This window comes from Rhamphochromis longiceps, linkage group LG15 (assembly GCF_057381845.1).
Source record: "Rhamphochromis longiceps isolate RC_006_pf linkage group LG15, R_longiceps_female_GT1.1, whole genome shotgun sequence".
Classification (NCBI taxonomy): Eukaryota; Metazoa; Chordata; class Actinopteri; order Cichliformes; family Cichlidae; genus Rhamphochromis; species Rhamphochromis longiceps.
In genome coordinates, this window is record NC_140571.1 from 6,939,528 (window position 1) to 6,958,283 (window position 18,756).

Here is an 18,756-nt window from a genome sequence, read left to right on the forward strand (position 1 = left end):
ACATATAAACTGAGTCGAGGGTTTGGGGGGATGGAGCAGTCATATATAAAAGTAATAATTTCACTTTTCCTGATAACAGCTTAGACAACATTATGACGTGTTTGATAATGTTGCTTCAGGAATGTGAAATTGAATTAAAACAATTATAAAAACAACAACAACTGTAAATACAGGCACATAAATAAAGGATGGACACAGTTATTAAAAAAACAACTACAAGGGAGAATGTATGATTTCCTGTGTGTGCATGCTGCAAAGAGCAGACGCTGACCTTTGGATTTCATAAGCAAAGAGTGGATGTGGAAAGACGATGTCAAGTGGGGAGAAGAAATTCTTATGTATTTGATCCTTTGATATGAATGGCAAGCAGATAAGCACAGATGAGAGGTTGCTCTAAAACAGGGGAACAGTGATGCAACTTGTGTTCCTTCACACCAGGAGTCTGATCTCCTCCTCTTAACACACTCAATTATCTCAGAATGAGATTTTCTCTCGACTAGAAACAAGCAACATGTAAGATTAAAAGTCAACGCTTTGTAGGCACAGATGCACACACATTCACGCACACACACACATACACACACACACACACACACACACAAAGCGCGCACTGTCACAGACATTGCCCTGAGTTATTATGCATTCATAAATCAAAAGGTTGTGACGGGAATTAATCTAAAACGATGGTGAGCGTAAGTCACCGGATGCAAATATGACAGCTTTATTAGAAAACTAGATTGCTTGAATTTGTCTGAATTAATGTGACACTTTTTCTGATTAAATAGCACTCCCTTCCCTTCACTTACCAAGCTGGGGATGGAGGGGGGAGGCGATTAAGGCGACCACAGAGAAGCAGAGGCTGCTCATATCCACAGTGGGGGTTTTTGTTTGTTGTTGTTGTTGTTGTTTTACCTTATTGTTGTTTATACAACAGCAATACTTTTTAATTAAGTTTCTGAAATGAGCAGTCCAACTATGATCCGAACAAACTGAACAATCACATTCATAGTGAGCTCTAAATACAAATATTGAACTCATAATGATGGTAAATGGTAAATGGCCTGTATTTGTATAGCGCTTTTCTAGTCCCTAAGGACCCCAAAGCGCTTTACACAACCTGTCATCCACCCATTCACACACTGGTGATGGCAAGCTACATTGTAGCCACAGCCGCCCTGGGTCGCACTGACAGAGGCGAGGCTGCCGGACACTGGCGCCACCGGGCCCTCTGACCACCACCAGTAGGCAACGGGTGAAGTGTCTTGCCCAAGGACACAACGACCAAGACTGTCCAAGCCGGGGCTCGAACCGGCAACCTTCCGATTACAAGGCGAACTCCCAACTCTTGAGCCACGATCGCCCATAATGATGAATATGGAAGCTGCTACTCTATGTCTGAGCTTAGATGGGCCAACTATTGGATGTAAATATTGATTAGTTGGCTGAAATTACAATTTTAAATGATTCATATGTTAGCAATTAGCAAGTATTTGCAGCAGTATGGCAGGGGTGTCAAACTCATTTTACATCATGAGCCACATGGAGCCCACTTTAATCTGAAGTGACATTTCTATAGTGTGAAAACACAGGAACTTTTCTACCATCTGCTATATGTTTGACTTACTTTAGTGTAGTATAATTAGCTATGGAGGTTATCAGTAGGGAAAGTTATAAAATGTTACATTTTCCAAAGTTATCCAATGGGCCAGCTTCAAGTCTTTGCCAGGCCAATTCTGGCCCCCAGGCTTTATGTTTGACACACCTGGTCTATGCCTTTAGCCACAGACTTTCCTCCAAATATTGTGCCATCTCGCTCCACAAACCGATGACTAAAATCCCAAAAGCTTCCAAAACAGTAATCCACCAACCAGTGGGTGACATCCCCTACCATCTATAGGCCTCCAGCTAAATGGTTGTCATAGCCTAGCAGACACAGCCGTCCCGCTCTCTTTTCCTGGCAGTGCTCGGCAGGTATTCCCACCCCAGCTGCAGCCTCTTCAGCACACCTGTTCTCTGTTACCTGCTGGGGATTTGAAGACCAGGCTCTTCCACCAGTCTCCGCCAGATCGTTGTACTTAGCAGCAGTAATCAGACCTGTGCTTATCTTATGCTTTGCTTAACCTCGGGTTCTCGCTTTTCACCTCCTGGTGTGTTTGGTTGCTGATTCCTGGTGAAAGAAGCAGTCGGAGCCTGGATTGGGAAAATCAGGGATATTCAATTGGGATAGCACAAGGACATGCAAAACGTAAAAGTGTGCATCTTTAAAGCAAATCCAACTTGAATAAACTCCACATTGCTGCTCAAATCTTAAATTCCTCTTGAACTTAACATCAAAACGTCTTGCCGAGCAAAGTCTGCAATCATGCGACCTGCCTTGATTTAAAGTCAATCTCAAAGAACATTCAAAGGACACTGTCAAGCCAACTGAGAAACTTAAAGTTATTACATGTGCACAACTTGTAGAAAAACTTTATGTGGGCTCAGAGGTTCTTGTTTTACAAAAGCAACATTTAGAACAGGCAAAAAAATCAGAATTGTTTCAAGACTATAATGCCATGTCATGTTTAACAGCATAGAGCATCAATGAGACATACATCTCCCAGCAGATGTCTCGTTTTAGACCACAGACTGTCCTGTGCTTCATCATTTGCTCTGCTGGTCATGTCAGAGTACAATGACTGCTGACAGACTAACACTTCTGTGCTACCACCAGTAATACAGAGTGAGAATCTTGAGCTCTCATTTTCCTTCCTAGTTCTCTCCTGATTCAAACAGTTGGTGTCTTGATTGGGAAATTCCCTGAATAGAAATTCTCACCTGTAAAAACCTAACTGGCCGGGACAGCTCTCTGCCCACTTAAATAAATAAGTTCCTGCCTGAAGAATTTACATGCCTGCCTACTGTAACCCAAACAGAACACACCAGCATTGCAGGTTATGCTTACCTGTCAACACTCACCTTCACTCCCCAGGTGAAACTTGCATTCTGGATAACCCTGCCTATAAATACAACAGTTAAACCGGTAACATTTGTCTGGGTTTACTTTTAGGTCCAGACATTCTAGTCCAATATGAAAATGCTAATTTATGGCGTTTTAAAAATGTTATATATACTGTATGTGCATGATAATGGCCTGGTTCTTTTCAGCTCTTCTTGACAACATGTCTCATTCAGCCATTGGCACACTTCCATACAAGCATGCTTTTCTACATTTAAGTGCTTTCTACCTAACTTTAACACTCTAATGAATTCACCAGGAACAATTCAGTTTAGTACTGTGTCTTTTCCAAGGATACTTGGCATGCTAGCAGAGACTGAATGACCAACTTTACTATCAGTGGATGACCTGATCTTCCTCATGAGCCACACCCACCCCGACCAAATATCTGAAAGCTAAATATTCACAGCTGCATCACCATTTAGATGTTTAGATCTTGTTAATGTTGATATTTTGTGTAATCTTCTGTTTAGACCCAGCTGAGATCAATGGGAATGTCCTAAGATATTTTCTTTATGTTGTTTGGAAAACATAAATCTAAACTATGATGGTAAAAATATGAAATTTGCCCTGGGAAGATAGGAGCTCACCGAAGACATAGAAGAGGTATGAGTGCACCAGATCTGTAGAATATATTTGTTGAAAGATTTCATTCAAAATTCAGGAGATGACCCAGTCAGTCAGCTTTGTCTTCTGGGAAGCACTGAGGTCTCCATTAAAAAAGCCTCATAGTGTTACTTCAAACGGCAGTTTAAGCTATCTCCGTGAGGATTGACTGACTGCTGAGTGACAGATCAGCCAACCAAAATTCCTCCCCATGGAGAGAAACAACAAAGATTGAAAAAAAAAAAATTAAAGAAATAGCAGCTATAATTTACCTCATTTGCTGCATCTTTGTAAATATTAAAAAATGTTCGTTTTATTCCCTCGGGAAATTCTGATCACAATTTGGGAAATGTTAGGACTGGAATAATTAATCAGGCTTTGATTTAAAATGTACCTGATCAAAATAATTGTTGCTGCTCAGTGCTCTTATTAGCTTTTTAAAGAGAATGATGTGAAACAGTGGTGCTTGGGTATTTTCAAAGTAAAATAAAGAAGTGTTCCAGCTTTTACAAACTACTTTGACCTATATTTAACATCACAAATCAACAAAGTGTTCAGCTTCTTGTTTTACATACAGTCTCTATTGTATTGCGTTTCTTAATGGTGCTTGTTGTCATTATTGCTCTCTCTTCTGTCTTTCCTGTTGTCTTTCGCTTCCTTTTAATTAAAGAGCACTTTTCCTCCTTCTCTAAAAGACATAACCGCAAACAGAATCTGTGGATTACCTCCTCTTCTGAGTGCTGATGTATAAAATACAGCAGCGAGGCACCAGAGACGGGGAAATAAACATAAAAAAGAAGAAGATTTAAGTCAGAGGTGATGTGACATGTTTATTGAACAGACAGGTTTTGGGGGTTATGATGGAAAATAGCAAGTGACTCTGCTGATTCCACCTTTAGAGAGGAAGGATAACCAGCCTGCCGCAGGGAGAGCAAAGCAAAGTGGCAGGTAACGACAGAATGCAGATCACAGCCTGACGTGCACAACTACACTCTGGGCTACGGGTTGGAGGTTGGCACACCAGATTTTGTATTCAACACACAGCCTTGTGAAGCCAGTGGTGGGACTGTGTTAGTAGACGGGGTGGGGGGAAAGGGGACTCTCAATGTAAGGGCTAAGGAATGCTTTGGGAGTCGAGCCAGGAGGGATGGTGCAGCAGCCCGGGTGGGATGACTAAAGCATGAAAGGAGGGTTAGGTAATTTCCTTTGGGAGGCAGGAAGGGGGGGTCTGGTACAGTGGATGGGTTAGACTGCAGTAGCACATCTGTGACAAACTGTAGTACACTGGAGCAGGTGGAAAACGACCAGGAGACCAGCAAAAATGCTACTGCGTTCCTATTTGTCTCAGATTTTCTGTGGCTTAGCTGCTGTCTTCAGATCAGTCAAGTGAACCTCTGGAGGAAAAAAAAATCTTGTGCCTGCAAAAATGTTTGGAGAAATGTTGAATATTTTAGACTGTCAGCTGCACACACTTTGAAACCACACTGGAGCCACAGCAGGAGCCACATCTGTTTTTATTTGAAGAAATTAAAATCGACATTAGAGTTACAAGCCTCTTTGAGTGCTGTATTAAATGTTGGAGAGAGATGAAAAAAAAGTCTAAAAATGTGCCAAAATGAAACATTTTTCTCTCACACTGCAGGTTTAAATGGCGTGGGAGCTTCGACTGATGACTTACTCCCTTGTTGGATTCTGCTGTGCGGCTGCTTTGAGTGTGTGTTTGTGTGTGTGTGTCCATTCTTCCAGCCAAGCTTCTTAAGGAAAACGCACAACATCGAGCTGTGGTGAGATTTGCTTTGTGCAGTCGATGTAAGTGTTTGTGCGTTTGCACGCCCCGAGCGTCGTTTTGCCGGCACTGGTGCAAGTAAGTGTCATGGTGCATCCACGTGCCTCATTGTGCATGTGTCTGTGTGGGTTGTTGTGCATGATAGTCATGGGAGTGCGATTCCTTTGATCACGACAGCTGCGTGGAAAGGCGATTACCTTTCATTGCTGCTGTTTGTGACAGAAAAGCGCTCTCAGGTTGACAAACCCCACCAGCAAATTTAATATCCTCCTCATTTCGCTGACGTATCCCGGGCTACGAGCAGTTGCCGAAGTTATTTGAGAATATCATGGAACAGTAAATAATATGAAAATATCTGTCGACTCAAAACGGGGAGCACGGGACTGAGGTGTGCTACTGAACAGATTGTTCCAGTTTGGCAAATTCAGCTGTGAGCAGATTAAAAATGATCCCCAAAGTATTGATACAGGTGAAGATTTTTTTGTAAGTAACTATAATTTGCTGCAAAGATTGTTACTGTCTAAAACCAAATACTTCCAAATCCTTAAAAATTAAAATGTTGAATACTACCAAAAAAAGAAGAAGAAGAAGGAAAAGTCAAATAAAGAAAACAAACCACTGAGTTGCTTTTATTGCAAAGTGTTACAGTTGTGCTTGGACTGATTTAGGTCTATTTTATGTTCAATATAGGTATTTGTTGTGCCTGAAAATGAATAAATAAATGAAAAATGAAATGAATGAAATGAATGAATGTGTACTGTTATTTTTTTCCCCACAAACACACATCCAGGCACACAAATGTATGTTAAGTAATAATAATATACCCGTATTCTTTCCACCTCTCCTGTTCAGGCTAATGTTAATTCCCCCAGACTGCCCTCTGGCTGTCAATAATTAGTTTGACATTTTAAAAAATTGCCCTTTTCTTGGAAATTGACAGTCCTCTCATGCCAACCTCCAGGGCTGAAAAACGAAACCTTTTCCTTGAATTGCCACTTAAAACCAGCTCCTGAGGGGATTCAGACCCCATACATGCCCTCTCCACCATCACCACCACTGTAATTGTGTTGTCTTCGTATAGCTTTGAATAATTACACAGCATCCACTTGTGTTTCGCGAGCGTCTGCTCCAAACATTTTTATTATCTCATTCACAAGTCAGTCTTATTTTATAGAGGCATTCATGAGCCCTCTCAAATACAGCGCCCCCTACTGGCAAAACCCCATTAGCACATGAACACCCACACATCACCACAGTAATAAAATGGCTAACTTTTAAAAAGGTTACACCCAAGAACAAAACCTGAAACTGCAGAGTTGTTGCGTTTTTATCTACTCATGTGATCCACCCATTTATCCACCCAATGAAGGGCTTGTCTCCGGTAATATGGACCTATACAAGGCTGCGTCCTACAACGTGCGCAGCGCGGTCCGAAAGGCAAAGCGGAGCTACGGGGAAAAACTAGAGTCACAGCTACGACAGTGCGACTCTAGGAGCCTGTGGAAAGGACTGCGGACTATAACGGACTATAAACGACCAGCTTCTTCAATGATGAATGCCGATGCTTCACTGGCTGATGAGCTGAACACGTTTTATGCTCGCTTCGACGCCGCAGCAATTAAAACAACAAACGGCTGCGCGCGCTCGGAGTGCACCAGTGAAGAAAATGCATTCGTCATCACAGAGCATGCCGTGAGGAACACCTTCAGGAGGGTGAACACCAGGAAGGCAGCAGGACCAGATGCAATCCCTGGCCGGGTCCTTAGAGCCTGCGCTGATCAACTAGCACCGGTGTTCACGGAGATCTTCAACCTCTCCCTGGCCCAAGCTGTGGTTCCCACGTGCTTCAAACGGTCCATTATTGTCCCTGTTCCAAAGAAACAACAGCCCGCTTGCCACAATGACTACCGTCCAGTAGCACTGACTTCAATTGTGATGAAGTGTTTTGAAAGACTGATGAGAGATCACATCACTTCTTCACTTCCTCCCACCATCGACTCACTTCAGTTTGCTTACCGGACTAATCGTTCCACAGACGATGCCATATCTCACCTGCTCCACACATCCCTGAGTCACCTGGACACTGGCAGAGGGAATTATGTTAGGATGCTGTTCGTGGACTACAGTTCAGCATTCAACACAATAATTCCCTCTAAGCTTTTCACCAAGTTGACGGATCTAGGACTCAGCTCATCACTGTGTCAGTGGATCCTCAACTTCCTCACAGACAGACCCCAATCAGTGAGGGTAGGAAAACAAGTCTCCCCCTCCATCTCACTCACCACTGGAGTGCCTCAGGGCTGTGTTTTAAGCCCCCTGCTGTACTCACTGTACACTTATGACTGTGTAGCCACATCCGACACCACCTCCATTGTCAAGTTTGCTGACGACACTGCTGTTGTGGGCCTGATCTCTGACAACATCGAGACGGCCTACCTGGAGGAGATTAGGAACCTGGAGACCTGGTGCCAGGAGAATAACCTCCTCCTAAACATCAGCAAGACTAAGGAGCTGATCGTGGACTTCACTACAAAGCAGGCGAGGAATTACAAACCCCTCATCATCAGTGGCACGCCAGTGGAGAGAGTGGACAGTTTCCGATACCTGGGTGTCCACATCACTCAGGACCTGTCATGGTCCTGTCACATCAACACCCTGGTTAAGAAAGCCCGTCAGCGTCTCTTCTTCCTCAGAAGATTTAGAGACTTCCATCTGCCACTGAAGGTGCTCAAGAACTTCTACTCCTGCACCATCGAGAGCGTCCTGACATCAAACATCTGCACCTGGTTTGGGAACAGCACCAAGCAGGACAGACGAGATCTGCAAAGGGTGGTGCGCTCGGCAGAACGCGTCATTCAATCAGAGCTCCCTGACCTGCTGTCCATCTACACCAAGCGGTGCAAGTCCAAAGCTAGGAAGATTATGATGGACCTCTCCCATCCCAACAATGGACTCTTCTCACTGTTGAGGTCTGGGAAGCGCTTCCGCTCCCTTAAGGCCAAAACAGAGAGAATGAAGAGGAGCTTCTTCCCCCAGGCTATTCGGGGCCTGAACCAGGTGTAGGACTGGACTCTCCCACACACGTCACTATAAGACTGGACTCTCACACACGTCACCACACGCACCACCACACATTTCCTATAATCCTATAATTCCTATAATTTATAATCCTTATCTTTATAATCTCTTCTGCTATTTGCACATTCTTTACTGTAAATTCCTAAGTTAATTTGTAAATTTTTGTAGTAAATTGTAAATATTGTAAAACTTTTCTTCTGTCATTTAATGGTCGGGCATTGTACAGCTACAAGCATTTCACCCCCATGTCATACTGTGTATGGTTGTGTGTGTGTGACAAATAAAATTTGAATTTGAATTTATGCTGTGTTATGGTGGTTAGCACTGTCACCTCACAGCTAGAAGTTCCTAGGTTTGATTCCACTGGCTGGCTCTGGCTTGTTTACATGGGTTCTTCTCTGGATACAAGACATATCAACTGACTGGGGTCCCATGCCAGTGGGAGGCCCCAAGGACTGTCAAACTTTAAGCTAAAGCAGTGACAATGTGCAAAGTTTTCAGTGATAGCAGGACAGATGTGACCTTCTAAAGCCTCGATTATACTCATTTGCGGACACAAACAGCCGGAAACCCAACGGCTGAGTAGTCGTTCCTGTTTTATTTCTGTGAACTCTGCTTGCAGTCTGCTGGGCCTCACGCTCACTGTCCGATTATGAAATTTGCGTGACTGGGTCCCAAGCAGACTCTAATAGACTCATGGACACGAAGAGTATAAAACCCTCATAAGTGAGACCCGACGAACTGGACTCAGTCCTGTTGCAAGCGGTGTGCAGGATTCTGTTTAGCTCTTTTCATAACCAACGGCAGTCTTTGGACCTGGAGCATGTAATTACATCTGCACAAGCCAAGGGCTGTAACCAACATTTAAAGAATAAGAAAATGTTTAAATTTGCAGTGTTTTTGTTAGTGTCAAACTATAACATACAGTATAACATAATGGTGATTAACACTGGTTGATCCCTTGTGAAGTTTTGCCTACAATCCAAAGAGACTCTAGAAATGCCATAGTGCTTCCTCCCTCAGTCTAAAGAGATGTGCTAATCTATATGCAAATTTTGTAATGATTAGCCTGAAGGATAACTCGTTTTCTTACAACTATGCAGTTATTTAGTCCCAAATCCTCAAGTTCTCTTGAACAAGTGGAAATGCTTTTACGTACACTATTAAACATAGCCTTGAGTTGTACGGATGATTTCACCAAAAAATGACCCCCGATCACGACCACGTTTTTCCCTCAAAGACGAGGGTTCATCTTCATCCTTCAGGGATTTCATAAAGTGTTGGACAATTCTTAACCCAGTTTTAGCAGTTTCAGCAATCTCCATATCTGCTTGATGCAGGCCGATAAATGGAGTTGAGTAACCTGTGTTTCCATGACCACAGCTGATTAAGATATAAGAAGCTGCTCGCTGTATCATTTAGGATTAAATAACCTGTTGCCAGCTGAAACATATTAATCACTGCGGTGATTATCCAGAGGAAGGCTCTTACTTATTTGCTTAGTTAAATCCAGATGGCGACTGGCCAGGCAGTGTACCTAAACACTTAAAGAAAGATGCAGTGTGTTACCTCATTAGGGCAAGATTCTGTCTTCAAGTTGCACGGCACAAAAGAAACTTAATGAGTAGTGTAACAAATTACTCTCTGTAGGGAACATCAAGTAACATAATGCGTTAATTTTCTGTAATTTCAGAGTAACATGTGATATGTTTCCATCCAGTTTGGGGAAAGAGGGGAGAAAAACAGCTAAACTGGAGGCTTTAAAACTGGACCATAAACCAGATAAACCAGTGACTTCAAAGTTGCTATGTTTCAAGGTTTTTTCTGTCCTAATCACCATCATCATTAAAATTAATTTAGGCAATGTTACAAAATATCTGCCCAAATAAGTGCCTGAGTGGCAAGACTTACATCAACCAGTAATTTTTATTTATACACAGTACAATATATAATTTGTACTATAAATAGAGGAAGAAGCAGCTTAGTTTGGCAGAAACTTTTAAAATGACCTAACTATGTCTAACGCTAACTAAAACTACCAACACCTTATCAGCACCGGTGTTTAATTAAACAGTCATTAATTAATGACAACAAGTTGCAATTTTAGGAAGGTACACCTTTTGTAGTGCCTGTTTCCTGGCAGTAATCTTATGTCTTTTCTGTGAGGTTGCAAATCATCAAAGTTAAATCAGGAATTTAAGAGGATTTATTGAGCAGATTTCAATAATTTTCGATGGAGACAATTTCCAGTCTTTGTGCTAAGTTAAGCTAATAAGCCGTTGACAGCTTCACAGATTTCAGACAGTAGCGTAGCATCGGCCTTCTCTGCTGTAACTGTTGGCAAAAAAGCAAACGTGCAATAATTCCTTTAATATATAGAGCACATTGTAGTCCTATGTCCCGACCTATGGCCTCTGAAACCACTTATTTTATTGGTCCAGTCCAGCTGGAGGTGTTTCTAGGTGAAATATACACAAAAACATAACACGACTCAAGATTTAATTTAATATAAAAATTAAATATATGATTTAATATTTCTGTGAAGTGACTTGATAAAAGCAATACCTAGCTTTGTTTCAAAAAGCCCCCAAATTCTCACTGAGACACCAATAATAGTGTCAGCGACCTGCTTGCTATTGTAACAATGGCCAGTGTGTGTGTGTGTGTGTGTGTGTGTGGGGGGGGGCTCCTGCAAACTGATAATCTGATCAAATGTTGGCTTTTGTGCTTACTGCTTGATTTCTGTGTATGATTATACGCTGAGAAGTTATTAATGAGAATATGAAGATGCGTGTGCAGTAAACAGCTTACTGCGATTATGAGCTCAGCATGGGTGACAATCCAAAGTGGTGTAAACACCGTCTGTAAACACACTCTGGACTTCTGGCAACATGAAGCTCATTATGGGGTGAGCGTGATCAAAGGTTTGTGGCACTGCTGATCCTGAAATCTGTTTTGGATAACAACAAGCCTGGGAAAGAAGATGTTAGACATTAAAAAGCTGCTGTCTCAAATGAAATCAGAGGTAAAGACTGAGACTCCTTGAGCCTGTGTAAAATGGATACACTGCATTGCTTAAAGTATTCACTCTCCCATCCATCAATGAATTCAGGCCTGTCAATCACTTCCATGGCCACAGGTGTATAAAATCAAGCACCTCAAGAAATTTCCTCACAACTAAATATCCCGCTGTCAACTGTTAGTGGTATTATAACAATATGGAAACAAGTGGGAACGATAGCAACTCTGCCATAAGTGGCAGACTGTGTAAGGTCACAGTGCTGGGTCAGCGGATGCTGAAGCGCATACTGCACAGAGGTCACAAAGTCTGCAATTCAGTTCAGTTTTATTTTTATAGTGCCAATTCACAAGGTAAAGAAAACAGAGAAAACCTCAACAATCATATGACCCCATATGGGCAAACGCTTTGGCGACAATGGGAAGGAAAAACTCCCTTTTAACAGGAAGAAACCTCCAGCAGAACCAGGCTCAGGGAGGGGCGGTCATCTGTCACTACCGGCTGGGGGTGAGTGGATGACGACAGGACAAAGACCCGCTGTGGAAGAGAGACGGAGATTAATATTAAAAAATAATTAAATGCAGAGAGGTGACTGAAGAAGAAGCACTCAGTGCATCATGGGAATCCCCCAGAAGTCTAGACCTACTGCAGCAAAACTAAGGGAGGATTCAGGATAACCTGATCCAACCCTAACTATGTGCTTTATCAAAAAAGTTTTAAGCCTAATTTTGAATCAGTCGCCACAGACCTCCAGACTTCATGTGGCCTTCAGATGAGCTGAAGAACAGTGTGTAAAGAGCTTCTTTAAATGGCTTTCCATGGCCTGGGCCATTGCAGCACCTCTGTTCTTTTAATTTTAAAACATATTTCACTCTAGAATACTTTGGTATACAAAGGAGCTCAACTTAAATGCAGGTACCCAGGTCCTTTGGCAAAACAAGTCCAAATCATCACCCCTCCACCACCGTGCTCGACAGTATTAGCCGTTTGTGCCCATGTGCTGTGTTTGGTTTTTGTCCAAAGGATGTTGTTCCATTCTTGGAGTTTGTTCAGATGCAGCTTTGTACACTAAGTCCTGCTGCCATGTTCTTTTTAGAGAGGAGAGGTTTTATCTCGGCAATCCTTCCAACCAAGCAATGCTTGTTCACTCTTTTCCTAATTGCACTGTCACAAACATGTAATATTTAACATGCTAAGTAGAGTCTGAGATGTAACTCTTTGTTTCTTTTTCTCTGAGCATTGCACAGACTAATCTGGGGGTGAAGATGGTCTCGATGTTTTCCACTTGAGAATCTTTCTCACTGAAGAATGATGGGCTTCAAATTATTTGTAAATGCCTTTATAACCATTTTCAGACTGATGGGGAGCAACAATTGCTTCTGTAAAATCTCTACTGTATTATATTTCCTCCTTGGCATTTTGTTGCCACACACCTGAATGCTCCAGAGCAGCAAAGTGCCAAAAGTTCTGCTTTTATAGAAGTGAAAACAGTTTCTGATGATCCATTCAGTTAATTGAATCCATTTGATTCACAGCACCTGGCTGCTACTTTGCCTCTTAGGGGTATTTATTGTAAGGGTATTTTATAGTTATTGCTATAGCAGCAGTAAGTCTCCACAGAGTCGTATGAAAACAGTCATTTTTACATTATTATATAATACTTGTTTTTGTATAACTGGTTTTATGGTGTTTTCTTTCTTTGCTGTTTTCTTTCTTTATTTACGAAATTTTCCCTGACTGTGTTTTGTGGCAGAGTGGTGCTCTGATGTAATGGTTTTATCCATAACAGCACACTTAAAATTGTGGATTTCTACATTTTGTACATTCCATCACAAAAACCACTCAGAGCACCCTGGCTGCAGAAACAAGTTACCTCTCAAACACCGGGCTGTATTGGAAAAATATTGACAACTTGTAATTAGCAGGGTTTGTTATGAAAGTCTCATTGAGTTGTGTTGTCATCATGATGGTACTTGCCCTGGTGCCCCCCCCCCCCCCACTCCATGTTGCTGATTAGGCTGAACTGTGATGATGTGTACTCCAGCATGCTGAGCCATTGAGTATGAGAATGTGTAAACCTGAAACTCAATTACACGTTACAAGCTCATCTCCCTGTTAAAAACCGTGATTTTAAAAAAACTGCCTCGGTTACCTGTTAAATAAACATCGTCACTTTTTTAAAGTAAATATACTAAAATATGTTTTTAAAGAACCAGATAATGAATATTAAACTATAAATTTAACTCAGTTTCTTTGTGAAAGTGTGAGAAACACAGTTTCTAAAAGAAAAATTTCTTGCACGAAATTCGAGTGTAGAAATGTGCATGTTTCATGTGGACTGTGCCATGCGCATGTACCCCTCCCACCCTCGGGTGCGGTTCACTTTTGTGTAAAGCACCTAGCCTGAGGGCTGACGTTACCAGGTTGTGTAAATAAATTAAAGCAACAAATTATGTTTAAAAGCTTCTCCCTCAGGCCAGGGAAAACCAAGATCCATTATTCATGGCTCTTACTGCCGGGAATCTAAAGGCAGGTGTGTGCGTGCGCGCGAGTGTGTCTGTCGGTATTTTTTGTCAATTATTCAAAGATTAACCGCCCTTACCTCATCACATTATCTTGCTGATGAAATTGAATATCATTTACATTGTGAAACCGGTAATGAAACCACAACAACGGGCACTGCTCCTTTTCACGCCGCAGTAAATGGAGAGATTCTGGTTGAAATCTGATGCCAAAAACAAGTAAAAGCTGACATTTCAGCTCACTTTCCATCAGATATTAGTGAAAAGGGAGAAAAGAAACAGAAGAGACAACATAGCAAGAATACAAAAGAAAGCCTTGAAAAACCTCCTATTTAGGGGCTTAAAAAATAAGAAGTTCATATTTTGGTGATAATTTAAGTAAAAAAAATGTATTAGAGTAACTGGATAGAAGCTCTACAGTATTTTCCAGTCAGGTGCGTTATAATTCTATCAGCATGCACAGGTTGGGGGAGGCTTAAAAGGATCTCCAACAGCACTTACTTCACACATGACCACACCACTCTAGCTTCACACTGTAATATATTAAATCCTAAAATAGAAAAGTAGTATCAGGTAAATGATAAGTGGTAGGAACGTTTGTGCTGGGGTTGCTGTTGGCTGGGGGAGGAAAAATAAGGAGGACTCACTGGAGTAATACATGGCCCTCGTGCATCTGTGTGTTATGCCTACAGTTAAATAATATACACCTACATTAGTAACAGAACAAGAAATATTAAAAGCAAGTTAAAGACTTAAAACATTACTTATTTTTGCTTCTTTGACTGTCATGTGTAAACGTGTTGCTAGCAGTTAGCGGACCCAAATTGCAGACCCTGAGACTGATTCAGAACTCACACAGTTTGTGGTGGGGCTCGGGAAACTAAACACAAAACAACTGAAAACACAGTCTAAACTGAAATCTAGAGCTTAATAGTTACGTCAGTCCTGTCGATATTTGAATCGATCCGCTGCTCAAAAGGCACCTGGTGTGGCAGCACAGAGTGGGCTTACGCAAGCTTGGCAAATACCCATGTATTTTCCTTTGCTGCTTCTGTTTGTCTGCACCTCTAATACACCCTGTTATTACAAAATATGTATTTCATTTATTTTAAAGAAAAACTCAAAGATGAAGATCATTCTGAAGTTAAGAAAATCCAAGAAAAACCACATATGCCCTGTTAATCGACGCAAAAAGACTTACAACATGCTAATCCAAGAGTTTAGAGTTGCTCCCTTTTTTATGTTTACTATCTAATTTTTCTGCAATAAAGTGGACAAGCTTATTTCCCCATTTACTAAATTCTTCATTTAATCCGCAGTAATGTGATCATTGTAAAGCAATCCCATTTCTCATACTGCGTCCTTTTGTTTAAGGTGGTGTATATAATCAAACTTCATTAACACTAGTCATCATTAGCTACTAAATCATCATCTGGTTATAGTATGCATTAGAGAGAATGGATGCTAAAAGTCCTAACCTCTCCTAAGGTAAGTGACTATTTTTCATATTCACTTATAGCTATAAGCATGCAATGATGAGAAAAAGCCTGGGATAAAACTGTCTTGCATAATTTCTATTTAAAACTCTTCCTAAGCATGGTTTGAATAGATAATAATGGATAATGCAATGTAATTTAGTGAATCAACTCCCTGTTCAGTTAGATTTTCTACTACACCAATGTGCTCACCCCAGCGTGCTTAAAATCCATTACAGCTGCAACAAAGTTATGATTTCATTATAATTTCAATTTAAGTTCATGATTTCATTATACTGGAAACTCATTCCTAAAATACTGGTTACCAGCTGCAGCAGTACGGCTGGTATTGTAATAACCTTGTGTATGTTTGTGCATGTGTGTGATCTTTAAGTATTTATATGCCTTACTGCAGCCTTTTATCAATGCAATAGTGTTGCAACCATCTACAGTATATTCACCAAACTTTTTAGGTTTTTAGTTTAGTTTATGCTGGATTCACAGATGTTAAAATGCCTGAAGGACTGGAAGTTAGAATTAGCTCATTAGTATTTTTGTACTTTAAAAGAACATTAGCTGATGCAGATGAGCTAGGTAGGTTACCAGTAGCCAAAACTGATGATTAAAACAATTTAAAAACCAACAATATGTAGCACTTGGTAAAGTGTAAAGCTAAAATATGTCTAAAACATTGCATAAATCTGTTGGTATTTGGGCTATTCAGCTATATGTTTGGGTTTTTTGGCTGCTACATGTTTCCACCAGTAGAGGGCAGTCACGGCAAAAAGAAAAGAATAATGTTCTGTAAAAAAAAGAGAAAAGCTTGCTTGGGTTTTGTATGTAAAAGCCACGGTTCTGGAGTACCCAAATAAACTCGGTTTGGTGTTTACACCAAGTTGTCCTGGAGTGGTGTAATAAATACAGATTTTTATAACCTCCATAGCCTTAGCTAAAAAGTTAAACATTGGCTAAAATTTAGCTAAATGCAAATGAATCCCAAGGCTGTTCAATTTTAACGCATATGTTTAGTAATATCTGACTCAAAAAGAGCATTTTTATTTTACTTTTACTAGCTAGTGTAGGTGCTAGACCATCTAGACCAAGGTGAAACACTCATGAATTATTATTGTTAATTAATTAATAATGGAGAAATGTTGGCTCACTCTTCTTAACGTTGTTACTTTGGTTCATTTTGTGGACATTTGTTTATGCAAAACTCTCTTAAGATCCCATCACTCAGGATGAGGTCTGGACTTTGTCTCAGCCATTGCAACACCTTGATGCTTTTCAACCACTTTTCTGTAGATTTGCCGCTGTGCTTGGGGCGAACGTGGCTCACGGGGTTGGGAAGCGCATCTGTAATCGGAAGGTCGCCGGTTTGATGCCCGGCCTCTCTGTCCTGGTCGTTGTGTCCTTGGGCAAGACACTTTACCCTACCGCCTACTGGTGCTGGCCGGAGGGGCCGATGGCGCGATATGATATGGCAGCCTCGCTTCTGTCAGTCTGCCCGAGGGCAGCTGTGGCTACAACCGTAGCTTGCCTCCACCAGTGTGTAAATGCGAGAGTGAATGAATAGTGGCATTGTAAAGCGCTTTGGGTGCCTTGAAAAGTGCTATATAAATCCAATCCATTATTGTGTTGCATGATGCAATTTGGGCCAAAGCAGCTGGAGCTTTTTTTATGATGTTTTGTAAAAGGATGATTGAGTTGTTTTCTCCTTTATGTATCTCTCTTTAACCTGTTCTTCTGCTCTGCTTTTTAAGAGGTTCTTGGTATCAGCACTTTGGGGTCCTTAGGGACTAGTAACGCGCTATACAAATACAGGCCATTTACCATTTTTACCATAAAAAAAAGCCAAAATCATCACCCCTCTACCACCATGTCTGACAGGTAGTGTGAGCTATTTGTGCTGATGTGCTGAGTTTGGTTTTCTCAGAACTGCATTATAAGCAGACATCTCCACCTTAGTATTGTCTGTCCAAAGAACGTTGTTCCAGGAGTCATTTGGACAGTTTGCCCAGTTTTTTTCAGATTCAGTTTTGCAACACTAAGCCCTGCTGCTGTTTTCTTATTAGAGAGAAGAAACTTTCTCCTGGCAATGCTTCCACTTTATTTTTGTTTAGTTTTTTTTTTTTTTTTTTTTTTGCATTTCTCTGAACATTGCACACTCTGACCTTGGAGTGAATTTGCTAGAATGTCCGCTCCTGGGAAGCCTGGCGACTGTCTTGAATATTTTACACTGTTGAATAATTTTCCTCACTCTGTAGAATGATGGACTTCAAATTATGTGGAAATGGCCGTCTATTTTTACTGGATTGATGAGCAGCACCGAGTGCTTCCTTAGGATCATCGCTGATACATTTCCTTCTTGGCATTGTGTTTACACACACCTGAACGCTGCAGGCCGGCAAACTACCAAAACCTCTGCTTTTATAGAGGTGATCAAAGTTGCTGATGAACAATTATTCCTTGGTATTGAATGATTAGCTGAGTGCACCTGATTAGCAGCATTTGACTGTTACTTACCCTTTTAAATCCTATGGAAGCACTTTGTACTTTGTTTGTTCACTTTGTAATATGTCATGTTTTGTAGTTGACCTAAGGTTGTATTTACCCATTACCCATCAAACTAAGCCAGTAACTAACTAAAGTAATCATCACAGTACTGCTTTACCCTTAAAGTGTATGACAATGTAAAATTAAACGTAAATGAAGCAGCTGGAGCTTTTTTCATGATGTTTTGGAAAAGGATGACTGAGTTGTTTTCTCCTTTATGTATCTGTCTTTAACCTGTTCTCCTCCTCTGCTTTTTAAGAGGTTCTTGGTATCCTTTTGATTAACTCCATCTTTCCTCTTCCTTTCCTTTTTTCAGAGCGCTTCTGCATTAAAAACAAAAAACACAAACATAGTCTACAGTACATACTTATGTGTTTGAGGATGAACACTTAAAAAGGTTTTCACGTGCCACTCACATAGGTCCCAAGTGGCTTGGACTGCTGAGCTTGTGCCCAGGGTGCTGATTTGACAATCTTGCCCAGGGTCAGACATTTTACTTGTTTGTTTTGCTGGCACTGGCAGAAGGGCAAGGAAATCATAAGCATTGATTGGCTGAGGTGGTTGTTGCCCCAGGGGTGTTGTTCTCTAGACAACAAGCATTTGGAAAGACGTGCTCCAACTCAGGAGTCCTGGTAAAAGGGCCAGACTTATGGGTGCTCGTGTCAAGGCATAAAATCAAAGGCAGAGACACTCATGAGCTGTTGTAATGCTGGACG